The sequence below is a fragment of the Tamandua tetradactyla genome, chromosome 2 (assembly GCF_023851605.1).
Source record: "Tamandua tetradactyla isolate mTamTet1 chromosome 2, mTamTet1.pri, whole genome shotgun sequence".
NCBI lineage: Eukaryota > Metazoa > Chordata > Mammalia > Pilosa > Myrmecophagidae > Tamandua > Tamandua tetradactyla.
The window spans coordinates 37,257,326-37,276,001 of record NC_135328.1 but is presented as its reverse complement, the minus strand read 5'-3'; positions in this window follow the sequence as shown (position 1 = coordinate 37,276,001).

Below are 18,676 nucleotides of genomic sequence, written 5' to 3'. Positions count from 1 at the left end.
GGACTGGAGAAAAAATGTAGAACTATTAAACTGCCCCATGTGGGAAACTCCCGATACTCTCATAAGCATTAGGGACTCCCAATTTAATAAGCAAGTCCTCGATCTTAAAGTTAGCCTTTATGAAATTTATTTTTGTAAAAGATCAAGAGATTGATCAAATGAGAGGGAGGAATTGTGACAGATAAGTTAGGATTTAACAAGTGATTATCACTATTGAATCATTATGAAGATATTTTCTTTTTAATTTCTAGTATATTAGAAAAGCCAGAAAGAAAAACCTGAAATAGTTGAACTGCAACCCAGTATCCTTGATCTTTGATAATGACTGTATAATTATATAGCTTTTATCTTGTAACTGTGTGATTGTAAAAATCTTGTGACTGACATCTCCTTTATCCAGTCTATGGTTAGATGAGTAATATAATAATGACATGCATGGGGAAAAAATGCAGAATATAGAGTACCTAGAGAGAGACAGAAGCTAGAGAAGGGGTAGCAGTACAAAATTGTTAATGAGGTTGAACCTAAATGTTTAGGAATGGATAGAGGTAATGGTAGCTTGTTCTTGGGATTATAAGAAATTGCAACATATTGTAGGTGGATTTGACTGATAGTGGTTATTTAAAGTCATGTATGTAAATAAGTTCTTTCGTGACTCACCACAAATATAAAAAAAAAATAATATAGGGGTCTATGGGAAAAAAACATAGCTATTGCCAACTATGGACTATAGGTAATAGTAATATTTTAATATTCTTTCATCAAGTTACAAATATACTATACCAATACTATGGGATCAACAATGGGGGTGGGTGGGTAAAGGGGTAGGGGAGGATTTGGGTTTTATTTACTTTTATTTTTATTTCTGTTCTGGAGTAATAAAATGTTCTAAAATCGATCATGAGGATGTATGCACACCTATGTGATACTATGAACCAGTGATTGTATACTTTGGATAGTTGATATGGTATGTGAATATATCTTGATAAAATTGAAAAAAAAAGGGTTACAATGGAAAATTTTATATTATAAATATATGTCATCCCAACTAAAGAAAAAGTACAGGGAATAAGCTATGATTGTAAATAGGGAGTCAGGAGAGGCCTCATTGGGGAAGGAGCATCTAAGGAAAGTCTCAAGGAGGGCAAAGTGTAACTGCATGAGAGACTAGGAGGTGCAGGTTTATTTAAGACACTTGAGAAATGTTTGTTGAATAAATTTGAAGTTTGTGAAGGTACTTCTAGTCTAGGCAGCAAAATTTATACAAGTAATTAAAATCAGGGAACTCAAATGGCAGTACATAGCTACAGGCATACCTTGGAGATATTGTGGATTCAGTCCCAGACCACCACAATAAAACAAATATCACAATAAAGCCAGCCACATGAATTTCCTGGTTTCCCAGTGCATGTAAGTATGTTTACACTATACTACAGTCTATTAAGTGTGCAATAGCATTATATCTTAAAAACAACAATGTGCATACCTTAATTAAATTGTGACACAGAAACACAAAGTGAGAACATGCTCTTGGAAAAATGGCATCAATAGACTTGCTCGATGTAGGGTCACCACAAACCTACAATTTATGAAGAAAAACAAAGGGCAATCTGCGAAGCATGATAAAGCAAAGCTCAATAAAATAAGGTATGCCTATATATGGTGTTGAGGAGATTGGTTGGAATAAGTCAGGCGGAGGGGAGTGCTCAGAGGCAGAGGCAGTATAGTCTTTGGGCTTGGAGGGTGGGGTACATGAAAGCAGGTAGCAGAGCCTCACCTTCCAGAGGCTCAGTGTGTGACCGCGTGTTCCCCACTGCCCATCTCTGGGCCTCAGCCTCTCCCTCTGCAAACCGAAGGGGCTGGTGTGCCATCCTTGAGGCCTGCTGATACGTTTCCCCAATTCCTTTTGAAGAAACTGTGCTGCTCTACTCACCACGTTGCCTCTGATCTTCAGCACAGCCTGTGAGGAGGAAATCGCAGATGATTCCAAACTGTATCTTCACCATAAAACAAATATTTTGAAAAGCCTTTTGATGTCACTTTAATGGCGTGTGGAAAACACTGTTCAATTTCCTACATTTTAAACTTCGTCCTTTTTGTTATTTTTTCCTCCTTTAAAGCTTGTGTTTGCTTTCATGCTACACGTGATTTATTTAGTTGCTTGTCAATTAGTGTCTATTCTCCAAGCGACAAGCACATTAGCAGCTGTAGAAACTGGAATTAAAATTTGCAGCCTAGTTGGTGCTATCTAAGCCGTATCTACCCGACTGAGAAAACAGCACCTCTTTGTCATTTCAAAAGATGACCTTCCTGTCCCTTCTTCTTATTCCTAGCTTTGGATTTGATTCCAGCTGACTCCTGGACAGTCACTGCACCAACGTGAGAGCTTTGTTCCAAATGCACAAAGAAAGATTTGGGTTCCTGTTAACAGTGGCCTTTGATGACAGTGTAAAACAGGACCCAGCTGAATTTGAATACAATGCTTTAAAATGCCAGTCCGGGGTTCTAACTCAGCCAGCCTAACAGGCCAGGCTACTTACTATTCAGGAATTCAGCAAACACTTGAGGGGACCCATTATAGTGGAAACAGTCAGATCCCAAGCTCTGGTTTCAGCTCCTTGATTTACCAGGTCCGTGACTAAGCAAGTGAATTAACTCTTCAGGGCTTTATTTCCTCACTTGCAAAATGGGAGAATTAAAATCAACTACAAAAGAATGTTTTGAGAGCGGAAGGGGATTATATGCATAGAGCTTGACTACTGAGATTCAGCCTCTGACTATTCCAAAGAACATGAGACATTTAACTGCATGAGGTGAGCATATGATGGAGAGAGGGCTTTAGGGTAAGGAGTCTGATGAAGGGTAGACTCCAGAGCAGAGGCAGGACCTGTCCCCAATCCAGCCCAGGCTTAGGTCTGAACATTGTGGTTCTGAAGGATGCAAGCAGATGGAAGAACTGTGAGACTCTAGACTGAGTAGGCTGGCTTCAGAGCCCAATGAAAAGGCAGACAGCCAAGGTACCTGAGAGAGGAGCATTTTCTCTCCCTGTTTCCAACATGCTACTGCACCGATATGGACAATGGAAGAATTTGGGAGGGCTTTCACTTCTTCATTGTGAGCTCAGTAAACACCTGGTACCACCACATGCCCCCACTGCAGGCAAGATACCCTGGAGTCCACTCTTTGCTCCAGTGTTCTTGGGTGGCCACAACTTGGCACATGGGAAAACCTGCCTTTACGACAGGGTGGCAGCCATTCCTCACATGGAAAAGCCAAAGCCTCTTAACATGAGAGCTAGAGTGAGCTGTACTAAGTCAGAGCATGTTCCGCCTCTGCTCCAAACCCTCCAACTTACTCCTAGCTCACTTAGTCATGGCCAGAGGCATTCCAAGGACCTAGAATGCCATGCATGGACCCCTATTGTCCTCTCAGAGGTCATTACTGGATGCTCTCCCTCACTCAGACATAACTGACACATGGACTTCTCTGTACTCCCTGCACATCCCAGGCACACTCCGCCTCAGGGCATTGTTTAAGTAACTGTGTTCTCAGCCTGATTTCTGCTCTGCTCACTCCCTCATCTCCTTCCAACCCTGCCCAAATCTCACCAATGTCATGAGGCTCTCCTGCCTGCCCCCCACACACATATGTTCCCCTCCCCTGTTCTCCTTTCCTTTTTGCCATAGTACTTTCACCCTATCACAGAAGAGATCATTTGTTTATGTTCTCTCACTGCTAGAGTCCAAGCAGGGGTCTTTCTTTTGTCCACTGATGTGTCCCAAGGTCTCAGACAGTATCTGCCACATAGCAGGTACCTTATAAATTTGTTGAAGGATGGCAACTGCACAGACAATGAGACCTGAATTAAGGCAGGGATGGTGAGGCAGAGAGAGGAGCCCAGATCTGAGGTATGTTCAGGAGGAAGTTCTTAATTTGTTCTTTATAGCCGGATCTCCAGGGGCTTGTTAAAAACAGATTGCTGGCCTGTCACAGACTCATCACACCCCGGTCTCTAAGGCTGATTAACAAGCCAGTGATGATGCTTCAACAGCTGCAGATGAGGAAACCTGAGGGAGAGGTACAAGCCAATGGGATGCAGGTGGTCTCAGCTCAGCCCCCAATTTGGATATGATCTCAGATAAGCACAGAGACTCAGTTTCCACATCCAAACAAAGAAGAGGTTTGGTAAATGGTTTTCAAAGGATGTCCTCTGGAGCCCTAAGATTGTGTGGATGGACCTCAGAGTAGAGGTGGAGATTTTGCAGGCTCCCAAGGGGCCAAGACCCTAGACGGCCCATCCCAGCTTCCCCCAGAGCTGACCTTTTTTTTGAAGGAAGGGTTCCAGTTTCTAAAGATGTTTGGAAACCATAGGCCTGAACAACAAATGCAGCAAGAAATGCTGGCATTACCAATTCTGGACCTTGGGCAGGTCGCCTCTTGGGGTTCCTCTCTTCCTGTCTGCTAATGTGGGTAGTTTAGTTTCCTAAACCACTTAAGCAAATACTGTGAAATGATTATGCTTGAGCAATGGAAATTTTTTGTTTATGATTCTGAGGTCAGGAAATTGTCCAAATCAGGTGCCATCAAGGTGAAACTTTCTTCCCAAAGACCAGCTACCAGTGATCCTTGGCTCCTCTGTCACATGGCAAGGTACATGATGGTGTCTGCTGGTTTTTTTCATTTCTTCTAGGTTCCACTGATTTCAGCTTCTTGTTTCCATGGCACTCTTTTCATCTGAATTTCATTCTCTTATAAAATACTCCAGTAATATGATTAAGACCCATCTTGATTGAAGTGTGTCATACCTTAACTGAAGTAGCTTCATCAAAAGGTCCTACTAACAATGGGTTCACACCCACAGGAATGGATTAAATTTAAGAACATGTTTTCCTGGGACACATACAGCTTCAAACCAACACAGAGGGGGTGGACTGAATAACCCCAAAGTGCCCTCCCACCTTGGAAGATCTGGTAGTTGGGTTTCAAATCAACAGACAAATCACGAGGAAGCATAAGAACTGGGTGAAGACAGGGAAGCAGTGTCTGCAGACAGACAATTATCATCACATAATATAACACTCAAATGATGTAATATTTTATATTAGAACAGACATTATGGAGCAGCACCATTCTATCAAATGAATATAAGACTTGTTTTATATTATAATGCACATTGTAATTACACATTTCAATAATTCTTTCATGCATTACATAGAAGCATTCTGAAGTAACCATATATAATAACTTGCCTTAGGGGAGGATACTGTGGGTGGTGACAGAGAGGCTTTCCAGATGACAGAAAGAACCATAGTCTCCTCTAGCCCTGGCATGTAGCTTCTGACTCCAATCTCCAGAGGCTCTTTGGAGAGAGCCCTTTGCCTAAGCAACCTAAATTCCTTCTACATTTTCAGCAGCGAGCAGAGACCTCCAGAGACAGCTCTCTACCTCCCATATATTCAATAGACCCTGTCATTAAGAAGTTACTTTACACTACCATAAACATATGGCACCTAATCTACTTCTACTACTGCTGCAACAAATTGCCACAAATTTAGTGGCTTAAAGCAACACAAGTTTATTATCTTACAGTTCTGGAGGTCAGACGTCTGAAATGGATCTAATAGGCAAAAATCAAGGTGTCAACAGAACTGCATTCCTTCTGGAGGCTCATTGGAGAACCTGCTTCCTTGCCTATTCCAGCTTTAGACGTTGCCACATTCATTGACTCGTAACTACTACTTCTTTAAAATCAGCAATTCTGATCCTTTTTCTGTAGTCATACACCTCTGAGACCACAACTGGAAAACGTTCTTTTTTAAAACCTCAGCCGATTAGAATGGGCTCAGTCAGATAATCTAGGATAAAACTAATCTCAAGATCTAAACTTAATCACACCTGGAAAGTCCTCTTTGACATGAAAGGTAACATAATCACAGGTTCTGGGGACTAGAGCATAGATATCTTTGGAGACCGTTATTCTGCCTACCACTGGAATTATTTTATAATATTACGATAACAAACAGATTGTGAGTTTCTCTTTGTAAAATGAGCATAAAACTTATTGGACTAAATATGACAATGTATGCCTAGTGCCTGGCATATGTTTCATGAATTAAAAACAAATTCAATGAACCAAGGTGAAAGGATCAATGATACAACCCACTTTACCAATATCCCTCTTAAAGAAAGATATGAGAAATGATCTTGCAAGTCATGGACAGAGCAGGACCACCCATCTCTCTTGTTTGTATTCTATACTCCTATTAATGTAACCAAGGTACCATTAAATTCACATTTTAGATCCTTCTTCTTTGATTCAATTAACTTAACTGTTTGCAGTTAATTAAAACCCTCAAGTCTGTGTCTAGTTATCAGGGGACAAATAGCAAAATGCATATTTTATAGGGGGATAAACTGAGGCTTAAAGGATGGAATCCCAGAGGAGATGGCTAAAGTGAGTCTTTAAGGATGAATGGGAAGAGTCAGGCCAAGGATATGGGAGATACATGTGCCAAGTCCAGAGCTGCAAGAGTACAAGGAGGCACATTTTGGGCCTGTGAGGGGCGTGGACAGACTTGTGCCTCTCAGCTGGGGGAAAGGTGACATCACAAATGATGAGTCTAGAGAAATGGGAGATGAGGGATGGGGCTGCATGGGTCAGCTGGGGCTTGGATGGCAAGCAGGATTTGGGACTTAGTCTTGAGGGTATTAAGCAAGAAAGTAATAGGGCCATTGGCAGCTCACTCTGGCTGTGCACAGAAACCAGGCATAATGGGTGGGGGCAGGAGAGATGGAGCCCTGAAGGAGGTTGCTGCCCTTGTCCAGGCCAGAGGTACTGAGGGTCTGGCTGAGAGCAAGTGGTCCATAAGGAGGAGATGGGGATGGAGAAGAGAGGACCAAGCAGAGAGAGGTTAAGGAAGGAAGCTATATTGACTAGACTGGTGAGTGACAGGGAGAGGGGCTTGGAGCAGCTGGGGAAGATGAGAGAGCTGTCCTTAAAGACAGGAAACTCCAAGGGAGGTAGAGGTTTGGATAGAAAAAAAGAGGTGTTATTGGTCCCTTATTAAAAATGAAGAAATTTAAGCTAGGAGAGTGCAAATTACCTCCCAAACCAGGAAGCTGGGAGAAGCAGAACCAGAACCCACGGCCCTCTGTCCAGTGGCTTTGACCAGTCTCCAGTCAGATGAGTTGCTAGCAGCTGGGTCATCAGGTTTAAGGCAGAACCCAGTCGGCAAATGGCCTGGAGTTCCCCCCATGATCTCTGTCTGACCAGGAGGACAAGTCACTTTCTTGACATTAGGCTTCCTGCAGCCACTGTAAGAGTAGAGTGGGGTTCTCATGCCCACCTTGAAAATGGTTCTCATCCTTCACTCCTCTCCCCAGACCTGCCTCAATTCCAACCCCTCTTCTTACCTCCTCTGTTCTCTTGCACTTTTCCCTTTCAACATTGGTCCCCCAATGCCAAAAACATACAGGCCCAAATCCTGAGGACTTCATACTCAACCTTGTGCTTGACATCCTGACCAACCTTCACCACCCATCAGTCCCTTCACATAGGCTGCTCCCTCTGCCCTTTTCCCATCCCCCAAACATAACATTTTACGAACTTTGAAAGGCACAGTTGGCATTAGTCATTCTTCCAGACTGTTCTGTCTCTGTGAATGATGCCACACCATTGCCTAAGCTAGAAACATGCAGCCTTGTCTCTCTCTGTTTCCTCATCCTCGTCTCTCTCTGTTTCCTCATCCTCACCCCCATCACACATGCACACACACTCCCACATAACACAGACACGCATAGGTCCCTATGTCCTGCCTATTGATTCTCACCCCTCACCCTCACCCCCCAGAATCTTGAACCCACTTGACTCTCCATGAACCAGACACTGTCCAGGTCAGGTCAAGCCCACATTATGCAACGCTTGACCCCATCTCCCTGCCCCTCACCAATGCCCCCACCCCCACTCCTCACCCCACCCCCACTCTCCACCCCATGGCCCACCCCAAGCTTCCACCCACCACAGCTGGCTGGATGTTTCTAAAACCCAAATCTTGCCTGTCTCCTCCCTGCTTGACATCCGAAAGTTGCCCACTGCAGCTTTCCAGGAGAAGCTCACCTGCCACATCCTGGGCCCAAAGACCTGTCAACCTCTCCAGGCCAGCTCTTCTCCAACCTTGACTGGATTCTAAGCTCTGACCTACCCCATGGCTCCATTCTCAGACTTTCCATTGCCTGGAATGTCCTTCCTCCTCATTTTCTCTACCCCAAAAATTCCCAGCCCATCTTCACTGCTCAGCCCAGTGTCACCTCAGGACACCTTTTCTGCTCACCTCCAGGGGCAGCTCAAGAGACTCCTGAGTTCCCACAAACCTTGGGCCTCCACCTCACTGCAGTTACTGTTTATCCTGATGTGACACACAGTTAACTGTGTACTTACCTCCCCCCTGGGCGAGTTATGGCTCAGAAAATATTGACTTGATAAAACCGAACATTTGCAAGGGAAGATAATGGGAATAAGAAGCTCAAGGAACGAGTCCCCTCCATGAGCACAACTATTAAATAGGCAGGAACTGTTTGAATCAACTCTCAAAATCCAGGAATCCAGCAGAATATTGTGCAAGTTGGTAGGAAGAGGCTGGTAAATTATGAAAACTACCAGTAAACTGCTCTCTCTGTGACTCAGCAGTTAACCTCGCCCATCCCCCATTCTTACAGCAGACAAGCAGTGGGATCCAGCCCTTGGTGTGGCTTGCTGGTACCAGAAAGGGACATAAAAATCCACTTCCCCAAGATCCCAGGCCAGCAATTGTTCCAATCCACCCTGGACAAAAGCAGTGGTGAGTTGTAAAGATGGTATGCTTCCTCAGAGCCATGGGGGACGGATACAGGGGTGCATTGGCTAGGTAAATCAAGAAACCGCAGCTTCGGGAAGCATGGATGAAGCTCCTAGCTCCTCCCTCCTCCAAGGCAGTTTGAAGCTTGCTGGAGCTCCCATTGTGGGTTCCTGACCTTGTTTCTGCTAGGATAGACTGACTTGAGAAAACTCAGCTGCTAGATTCCCATCTTCCAGAATCTACCCTGCAGGCAAAAAGCAGCTTCAGACAAAAGTGGAGTAAGAAACAATAGAGGTGGGTGGCCTGAGGCAAAGCTTACCTGCTTTAAATACAGTTTAGAATATAGAAGGTCTGTCCCCAGGGAGGCAGAGGGGCATATAAACTCCTTTAAACAGGAGAAGTCCTAAGGCAAACAAAAGCCCAGAACAGGGAAAGACACAGGCCTTGTTTTCACCTTGGGCTGGCCTACCTGATAGGAGGTCTGACAATCAAGAAAATTTCTTTCATATCACCAACTGGTTACAATATCAAGAAGCAGACATCTCAGGGAATAAATCCCACAGTTAACATTTGAAAATGCAACAGAAGATTACAAGACAAACAAAGAAACAGGAAATGATAGCCTATCCAAACAAAGAATAAAAACCCAGAAAACATCAATGAAGATCAGATTGTAGAGTTTCGATAAATTCAAAAATATTTAAATAACGCAATGTATCTTCTACAACCATAATGGAATGAAGCTAGAAATCAATAACAGCGAGAAATGGAAAATTCACAAATATGTGGATATTATATTGTAGCAGGCAGGCCTCCCCCTCTTTCTGATTTAGCTGTGCTCTCTGTGAAAAATCCTGAAACCCCCTCCCCTAGTCTTCAGAAACTGGTGAAAATGCATATAGGCAAGGTAAGATATTCCTGGGGTGGGGGCCCCTCAACAGTCTATAAGCCCTGGGCCATTCTCAACTTAAATCCACCAATTGTTAACCTTGTCTTTAACATATTGTACAGTCTATAAAAGCTAAGGTTGCCTTTTGTTCAGGGCTCAGATTTTCGAGGTGACTCAACTGGGCCCCGTGCGCATGAGCTAATAAATCACTTGCTTCCCGAAACTGCGGTCCTTTAGTCTCAGCCTGCTCTAGTTTCACAGAACGTTCCTGGAGGCCTGCGGCTTCAATCCTGGTTTTCGCGCTACAATATAACATATTCTTAAACAACCAATGGTTAAAAAAATCACAAGAGAAATTAGGAAATATCTTGAGACAAGTGAAAATGAAAATACAACATACCAAATCTTATGGGATGGAGCAAAAGCAGTACTGAGAGGGAAATTTATAGCTCTCAATGCATACATTAAAAAAAGACCCAATCTCAGAATTGGGAGAACCAGAAAAAGAAGAGCAAACCAAACTCAAAGCAAACAGAAGGAAGGAAATAACAAAGATTATAATGGAGATAAATGAAATAAAAAAAAAACAGAGAAAATCAACAAATCCAAAAGTTGGTTCTTTGAATAGATCAATAACATTGACAAAAGTTTAACTAGACTGATGAAGAAAAAAGAGAGAACACAAACGACTAAAATAAGAAATGAAAAGGAGATATTACTATTGACCCCACTGAAATGAAAAGGACTATAAGAAGATACTAGGAACAACTGTATGATAACAAATTAGACAACCTAGATGAAATGGACACATTCTTAGAAACACACAAACTACCTATGCTGACTTAAGAAGAAACAGAAGATCACAACAAACTGAAACAGAAGATCACAACAAACTAATACTAGTAAAGAGACTGAATCAGTAATCAGACCCACCCCCAACAAAGAAAAGCCCAGGAACAGATGGCTTTATAGAGGAATTTTACCAAATATTCCAAGAAAATTAACATCAATCCCACTCAAATTCTTCCAAAAAATTGAAGAGGACAATTCTACAAAGCCAACATCACCCTCATACCAAAGCCAGATAAAGATGTCACAAGAAAGGAAATTACAGACCAATATCTCTTATGAATACTGATGCAAAAATCCTTAACAAATCACTAGCAAACCAAATCCAACATCACATTAAAAGAATTATATACAGGATCAAGGAAGTTTTATGTCAGATGTGCAAGAATGGTTCAACATAAGAAAATCTATTCATGTAATATATCACATTAATAGAATGAAGGGAAAAAAAACAGACAACATCTCAATTGATGGAGAAAAGGCATTTGAAAAAATTCAGTACCACTTCTTAATAAAAATATTTTGAAAACTAGGGACAGAAAGAAACTTCCTTAACATGATCAAGGACATATATTAAAAACTCACAGCTAACATCATATTTAATGGTTAAAGACTGAAAGCTTCCCATCTAAGATCAAGAATAAGACAAGGATATCCACTGTCACCACTGTTATTCAACACTGTACTGCAAGTTCCAGCTGGAGCAATTAGGCAAGACAGAGAAATAAAAGACATTCTAATTAGAAAGGAAGAAGTAAAAGTTTCCCTATTTGCAGATGACATGATCCTATATGCAGAAAAATTTGAAAAAATCCATAACAAAGGTCCTAGAGCTCATAAATGAAGTCAGCAAAGTGGCAGGGTTCAAGATCAACACCTATAAATCAGTAGTGTTTCTACATTCTTGCAATGAACAACTGGAAAAAGAAATCAAGAAAAAAGTTCCAGTTACAATAATAACTAAAAGGATCAAATATCTAGGAATAAATGTAACCAAAGATGGAAAGAATTTGTATATAGAAAAGTACAAAACACTGCTAAAAGAAATCAAAGAAAGAAGGTGCACAGGTAGTTCAGTGGTAGAATTCTCACCTGCCACGTGGGAGACCTGGGTTTGATTCCCAGCCCCTGTACTTCCCCCAAGCAAAGCAAACAAACAAAAACAGACAAAAATTCAACAAGTGATGCTGCAATAACAAGATACTCACATGGATAGAGTGAAATGTGACTTTACATACAGCATAACAAAAAAAAAATAGAAATCTAAGAAGACCTAAATAAATGGAAGGGCATTCCATGTTAATGGATTAAAAGACTATTGTTTAGATGCCAGTTTTACCCAAAGCAAGTCACAGATTCAACTGAATTTCAATAAAAATTCCAACAACATTTCTTTGTAGAAATGGAAAAGTCAATTATCAAATTTATATAGAAGGGAAAGGAGCCCCACAGCCAAAGCCATCTTGAAAAAGAAGAATAAAATTAGAGGACTCAAACTTCCTGATCTTAAAACAAATCAAAACAGTAATAAGTAATCAGTTTTATAACTGTACAAAAAACAGTTATAGTAATCAAAACAGCACGACAGACAAAGAATAATGCAATGAAATTGAGAACTCAGCAATCAACTCACATTTATAGCCAACTGATTTTTAACAAGGGGCAAAGACCACTCAATTGTGAAAGAACAGTCTCTTTAACAAATGGTTCTGAGCAAACAGGATCTTCATTTGCAAAAGAATTAAAGTAGATCCCCACTTCACACCATATACAAAAAACAACTCAAAATGGATCTAATAAGAGCCAAAACTATAAAACTTCTAGAAGAAAATGTAGGGAAGCATCTTCAGGACCTTATATCAGGCAATGATTTCTTAAGACATTACATCCAAAGCACAAGCAGCAAAAGAAAAAAATAGGTAAGCGGGACCTCAATTTTCTTGAGGCCTTTGAAAGTAAACAATATTTAGAACCACATATCTGATAAGGGTTCAATATCCAAAATATATAAATAAATCTTTCCAGTCAACAACAAAAAGACAAACAACCAAATATTAAAAATGGGCAAAATACTTCAATAGACACTTCAAAGAAGTTACATAAATGGCCAAAAAGAACATAAAAAGATGATCAACATAATTAGCCATTAGGGAAATGCAAATCAAACCCAAAATGAGATACTATTTCACACCTACTATAATGGCTACTAATTTTAAAAAATGGGAAATTATAAGCGTTGGAGAGATTGTGGAGAAATAAAAAAATTCATTCATTGCTGGTGGATATGTAAAATGGTGTGAGACAATTTGGCAGTTCCTCAGAAATTTAAGTATAAAATTACCATATGACCTGTCAATCTCACTTCTAGGTATATACTCAAAAGACTTGAAAGCAGGGATGCGAACCAATATTTGCACACTGATGTTCATAGTGGCATTATTCACAATTTTCAAAAGATAGAAGCAATCCAAGTATCCATCAGCTGATGAACGGATAACAAAATATAGTATATAACCACAATGGATTATTATTCAGTCATATAAAATAATGAAGTGCCAATACATGTGGACATGACGAAACTTGAAGTGAATTAAGCCAGATACAAAAGGACACATATTGTTTATCTCATTGACTATAGCTTGCCAGGGGATGGCATGGGTGTAGGGAATAGGGAGGTAAGGCTTAAAATGAACAGAGTTTCTATCTAGGACAATGGAAAAATTTGATAATGGATGGTGATGATGGTAGCCTACATAATATTGTGAACGTAACAACACTGAATTGTATATTTGAATGTGGTCAAAAGTGGAAAGTTTAAGTTGTATATATGCTACTAGAATACATTTTTAAAAAAATCCATGAACTGCACAGTACAGAGTGAACCCTAAGGTAAACCATAGACTAGAGTTAATAGCAGTTATTTAAATATGCTTTCATCAATTGTAACAAATGTACTATACAAAACAAAGTGTTAATAATAGGGTGATATATGAAAATCCTGTATGTAAACACATAACTTAGTTAATAAAAAACAAAAAAAACCCCGGATATCTGCAGATCCCTCCCCCCCGTATGCTGAATATACAACCCCCATCCCACAAACCCTGAATATGCACACAGGCATATGCATATACATATTCCAGCTGGACTTCTGGCCACTGGTTTTTACCACCAAGTCTTGTACCCTGGTTGCCCCACGTCTGTCACCTCCATTCTGGTTTCAGATGGTTAAAGAGGGAGGAAGCAAAGGCAACTCTGTTATTTGTCTTCCCTGTTTGCTTTCACCAGCCATCCAGGGCTACAAATGAGCAAGAACCACTCTTTGCTCTGTTTGGGGAGAGTGGCATTAATACAAATAGATTTTTTTAAACCTGAAAACACGTAATAAAGTCCTCATGTGGATGTCTGTTAACAATGATGTGCTTATAGCATTTGAGGGAGGAATGTGTAGGAAGGATGGGTAGTAACCACAGTGCAGTTTTACTAACATCGAGACCAAAAGGAAAAGGTTCATGGAGCCCAGCGCTGCCTTCTGGGGTCAGGTAGGGGCTGTGGCTTCCCCAAGGATGGGGTCAAAATGGACAAGCCTCAGGGGAACAGAGCTGAAAGGAACAGAGAAGTGAGTTAAAGGGGAGAGCTAGAGGTGGCTCCAACTCCCTGTCTTCTGAGGGACAGAGAGATTGAGGATCAGCCATGGAAGGCACAGGTCTGGCCTTTGGATCCACTGGCAGGAACCACAAAGAGAAACACTCTGCTACTGTCAATCCCACCCCAGTCCACCCCAGCCATCTTAGCACTTACAACACTGAACTCTGCTCACTTGTAGCAGGGATGGAGAGCCTGAGGCCTACCTGCCTCAGTTTGAATCCAACTCCGTGGCTACTGGCCATGTGATCTGGGGCAAGTGCTTTGTGCCCATTCTTTACTGACAAACAGGGTAGCAGCAGTACCTCCCCCTCAGGGCTATTATGAAGACTGCACACTGCAATGACACAGAGACTGCCCAGCTTGCAAGACCCCCTAAACGTGCCTTCTTTGTTAGTACTACCTATTTGTCCTCCGCCAGTTAGAGTTTGAGAAGGAGGTGGGAGAAATTCTAGGAATGTTTATGAGAGAATAAATTTACTGACACTGTGCCAGGCCCCAGGGCTAGAGTCATAAGCAAACCACACCAGGTCTGTGTCCTCCTTGAGCATCAAGGCGGTAAAGTTGGCTAAGAGCCAGTGAGGGAGAATCATCATGCTATACCACTATAATCTAGAGGAGACAGGAGTTGAGAAAGCTTCTCTGCCTGGAATCTGAGGCATGAGTAGGAGTCAACTAGCAAGAGAAGCCAGGGAAGTAGCTAGAACATGCTGGACTGGAGTGGCATGACTAAAGACCCTGAGGCCAAAGGAGAAAGGCCAGCGTGACAGTTAAATTCATATATCAACTTGGCTATGTTATGGTGTCCAGTTGTTTGGTCAAGCAAGCACTGGCCTGTCATTGCGAGGATATTTTGTGGATTAAATCATCAGTACGTTGATTGCTCTTATGGCTGATTACACCTATCGTAAACTGAAGAGACTGCTTTCAACAATGTGAGAAATCTCATCCGATCAGCTGAAGGTTTTAAAAAGAGAAAGGATGATTTCAGTAGTCAGAAGAATTTCCATCTCTACTTCAGCCAGCCAGTCTCTCAAAAATTCACTGAAAACTATAGGAACTCTCAGCTTGAGGCCTGCCCTATATTTTATAGGCTTGCCCGCTGCCAGTCACATGAGCCAGTTCCTGTAAAAAACAACAACAATACACATATGCACACAAACTCCTATTTACATTATCCAGTTCTGTTTCCCTAAAGAACCCTAATATAGTGTGGCTCAAGTATGGGATGCTGAGAGGGCAGGAAGCTGAGAGACTAAAGGAATGGGCAGAACTTAGCACACCAAGGGCCTGTAGGCCACCACACAATGGGAAGCATTTGAAATTTTAAATCAGGAAGGTATCATCAGCTTTGCATTTTAAAGAATTGCTCTGATTGTAGTACGGGAACTACCTATCTATCTTGGAGGGATTAGGAGGACATGTGGGGAAGCCAACTGGGAAGCTTTGGCAGTAAGTGGTCCAGGTGAGAAATGATAGAAATCTGGGCCAAGGTGGTGGTGGAGATTAAGAACAAAGTGGATGGCCTTGGGAGATAGAGGATAAAGCAGCCATGATTTGGGGTGGAATGTACAAGGAGAAGGAGATGGAAATGTCAAGGATGACTTCAGCCTATATACTGGCTGGAGGTGGCACTCCCTGAGACAAATAAACCAACTGATACACTCACACCTATCCCACCTGTTGCCCAGCAGCATGTGATGGGAAAGCTTCATCTATGGCAAGAGGCAAAGTCATCTGGCCCTGAAGGCATAGTCCTGGGCTGTTCAGAAGGCAGGATGAGTAATTTTGATAAATTGAATTTTTGAGTTAGACTTAAAATATAGCCAAGATTGAAGAGGCAATTTGGCAGGGCCAGGATCCCCCAGGCATGTTTCTCGGCCTCCACAATGCTGAGAACTTATTAACAAGATCACTCTTTCTTGTCCATGGCCCATTTACAAGCAGTCTTTGTGCTGCTGTGTTAAGGAATTCAATTGTGGGTCTCTGGGCCCCTGTTGTGATCACCAAGGGATGTTTTTTGGGAAAGAGTAACGTGAGAATATTTTGTAATGGAGGGAAGGGCTGCAATTTTGGGGACAGACAGCATTTAGGAGACCTAATAATGCATGGTTCAGAAAACAGGTTTTAATAAACTGAGGCTCAAGTCCTGGCTTCACCACTTATGCCACTCTCTACTCTGTAGGTTTTTCTATTTGTAAAATGGATAGGGTGGTCAGGATTAATGAGATGATGCATCAAGATGACTACTATCCAGGTAGGCCCTGGCCTGGTAGAGGAGAGGATATGATTTTAACCTAGGGCTCATGACAGGGAAGTGGGATCAAATGCCATTCCCAAGGCAGGGCTCCTGGAGGCCTTGTGCCACCCCCCACCCACCCCCAATATATTTAGTCCCAGCAGCTGTTTCCCTCAGGTGAGATTCCTCAGGCACACATGGTGATTAATTTCACCATCGGGAAATTGATGCATTTTCTGATTCTGCTTCAGAACCTCCTGGATTCAGTTGCTGGTGAAATTAACTCGCCAGGGACAATGGAGCTTTATTCAAAGTTCAAATTGTTCTTATTTGCAGTTTGTTCTTGGCCTTCATCCAGCCCAAACAAACCAGGCTGCTCCTTCACCTCTGAGAAGAGAGAGAGCATTCACTAACTCAAGTTTGGGAATATATCCACACAACTTTAAACTGGGGAATATAAATAAACTTTGCTTTGGGAATGACTGTGTTCCTGAAAAGATGCAAGCGAACTGAAGCAAATGGCCAGCTAGGTTCCCAGACACACCCCTCTAAGCTCAGGGCCTGCTCCCAGGTTCCCAGGGCCTGGTCACATTCACTCAGCAGTTTCCTGATCACCTTCTATGAGCCAAGCACTGGGCTAGGTGTTGGTGATACAGTGTCAAATATGGAATGCTGAACTCCAGGAGCTCAGCCTAGAGAACAATTTGCAATGGGGGAGGGGAGGCAACAGGAAAAGAGAGGGGGGACACTAAACCCAGTTTCGAGGGTCAATAGATACTTCCCAAAAGAAGGGAAAATGATTTAAGAAGGTTACTAAACTCTAAAAAAAAGAAAGGGTAGGAGGAGAATTTCAAAGAGGGAGCATCACCGGCCAAGGCTGGGTAGAGAAGCATGACACCTGAGCTAAAGACAGTTCAGTCTGCCTGAAATATGGAGTGCAAGGAGATGAGAAGAGGAAACCAAGGTACTGGAAGGGACTAGATCAGGGGCTCTCATAAACTTTGTTTGAGGTTTGGGATTGAATCTGCAGGTAATAGGAGGAAATCGCTGAAGTATTACTGGCAGAGGAGCTCCCTGTCAGAGTGTGATTTTTCTAAACACCTTTGGCTGCTGCAGGGTGGAAGAAAGATTTGGGTGTGGGAAGCAAGATTTGAGAGAAACTTGAGTGAAAAGGAACTGAAGCTGAAAAAGGAGCTGATGGGTAGGGAAAAGGGCAAAGAAACTCTGAGATTAGGATCTCCAAGAGGTCAAAATAGAGAAGGGGATGAGGTAGCAAATTTGCGAATAAGTGATTCCAAAGGGAAAGCAAACTGGCAGGTCATCCAAATGGATAGAAAGGGTGACCGAGCCAGGATTAAAAATGTTCCTAACTGTGGGCCACATGAAACGAGGACTGTTCTAGTTTGCTAGCTGCCAGAATGCAACACACCAGAAATGGATTGGCTTTTAATAAGAGGGGATTTATTTTGTTAGTTCTTCAGAGGAAAGGCAGCTAACTTTCCAATGAGGTTCTTTTTTATGTGGGAAGGCATAGGATGGTCTCTGCCAGCCTTCACTCCAGGCCCCTGGGTTCCAACAACTTTCCCTGGGGTGACTTCTTTCTGCATCTCCACAGACCTAGGCTGAGCTGAGCTGCAAGTGCTGAGATGAAGAACGCCAAGCTGCTCAGGCTGTGCTACATTGTGCTCTCTCATTTAAGCACCAGCCAATTAAGTCAAACGTCATTCATTGCAGCAGACACGCCTCCTAGCCGACTGTAGATGAAATTAGCAACAGATGAGGTTCACGTACCACTGGCTCATGTCCACAGCAACAGAACTAGGTGCTTTCACCTGGCCAAGTTGACAATTGAATCTAACCACCACAAGGACCATCTGCCAGGCTTGTACCTACTATGTGGCCCCTAGGGATGAGGAAAGGGGTTATGGGGCAAAGAGCAGCTGTGTGTCATGTCAAAATATAACTGCTAATCAGGAGGAATCTCAACTAGTCTTGAGCCTCAATTTCCCTATCTGTAAATGGGACTAAGCCCTACCCTGCTTATCTCCCAGGGCCATCATGAAGTTCAGGATAAAGGTAAAGGATAATTAAATATAAGGGCAATGGCAGGGTTGAAGCAAGCAAACACCCTAGGTAGCAGTGGGGATAGCCAAGTAGATGGATTGCTATCATCATGAGCAATGGTAAATACCAAGTCCCAGCCCTGGGTCTCCCTTTGCT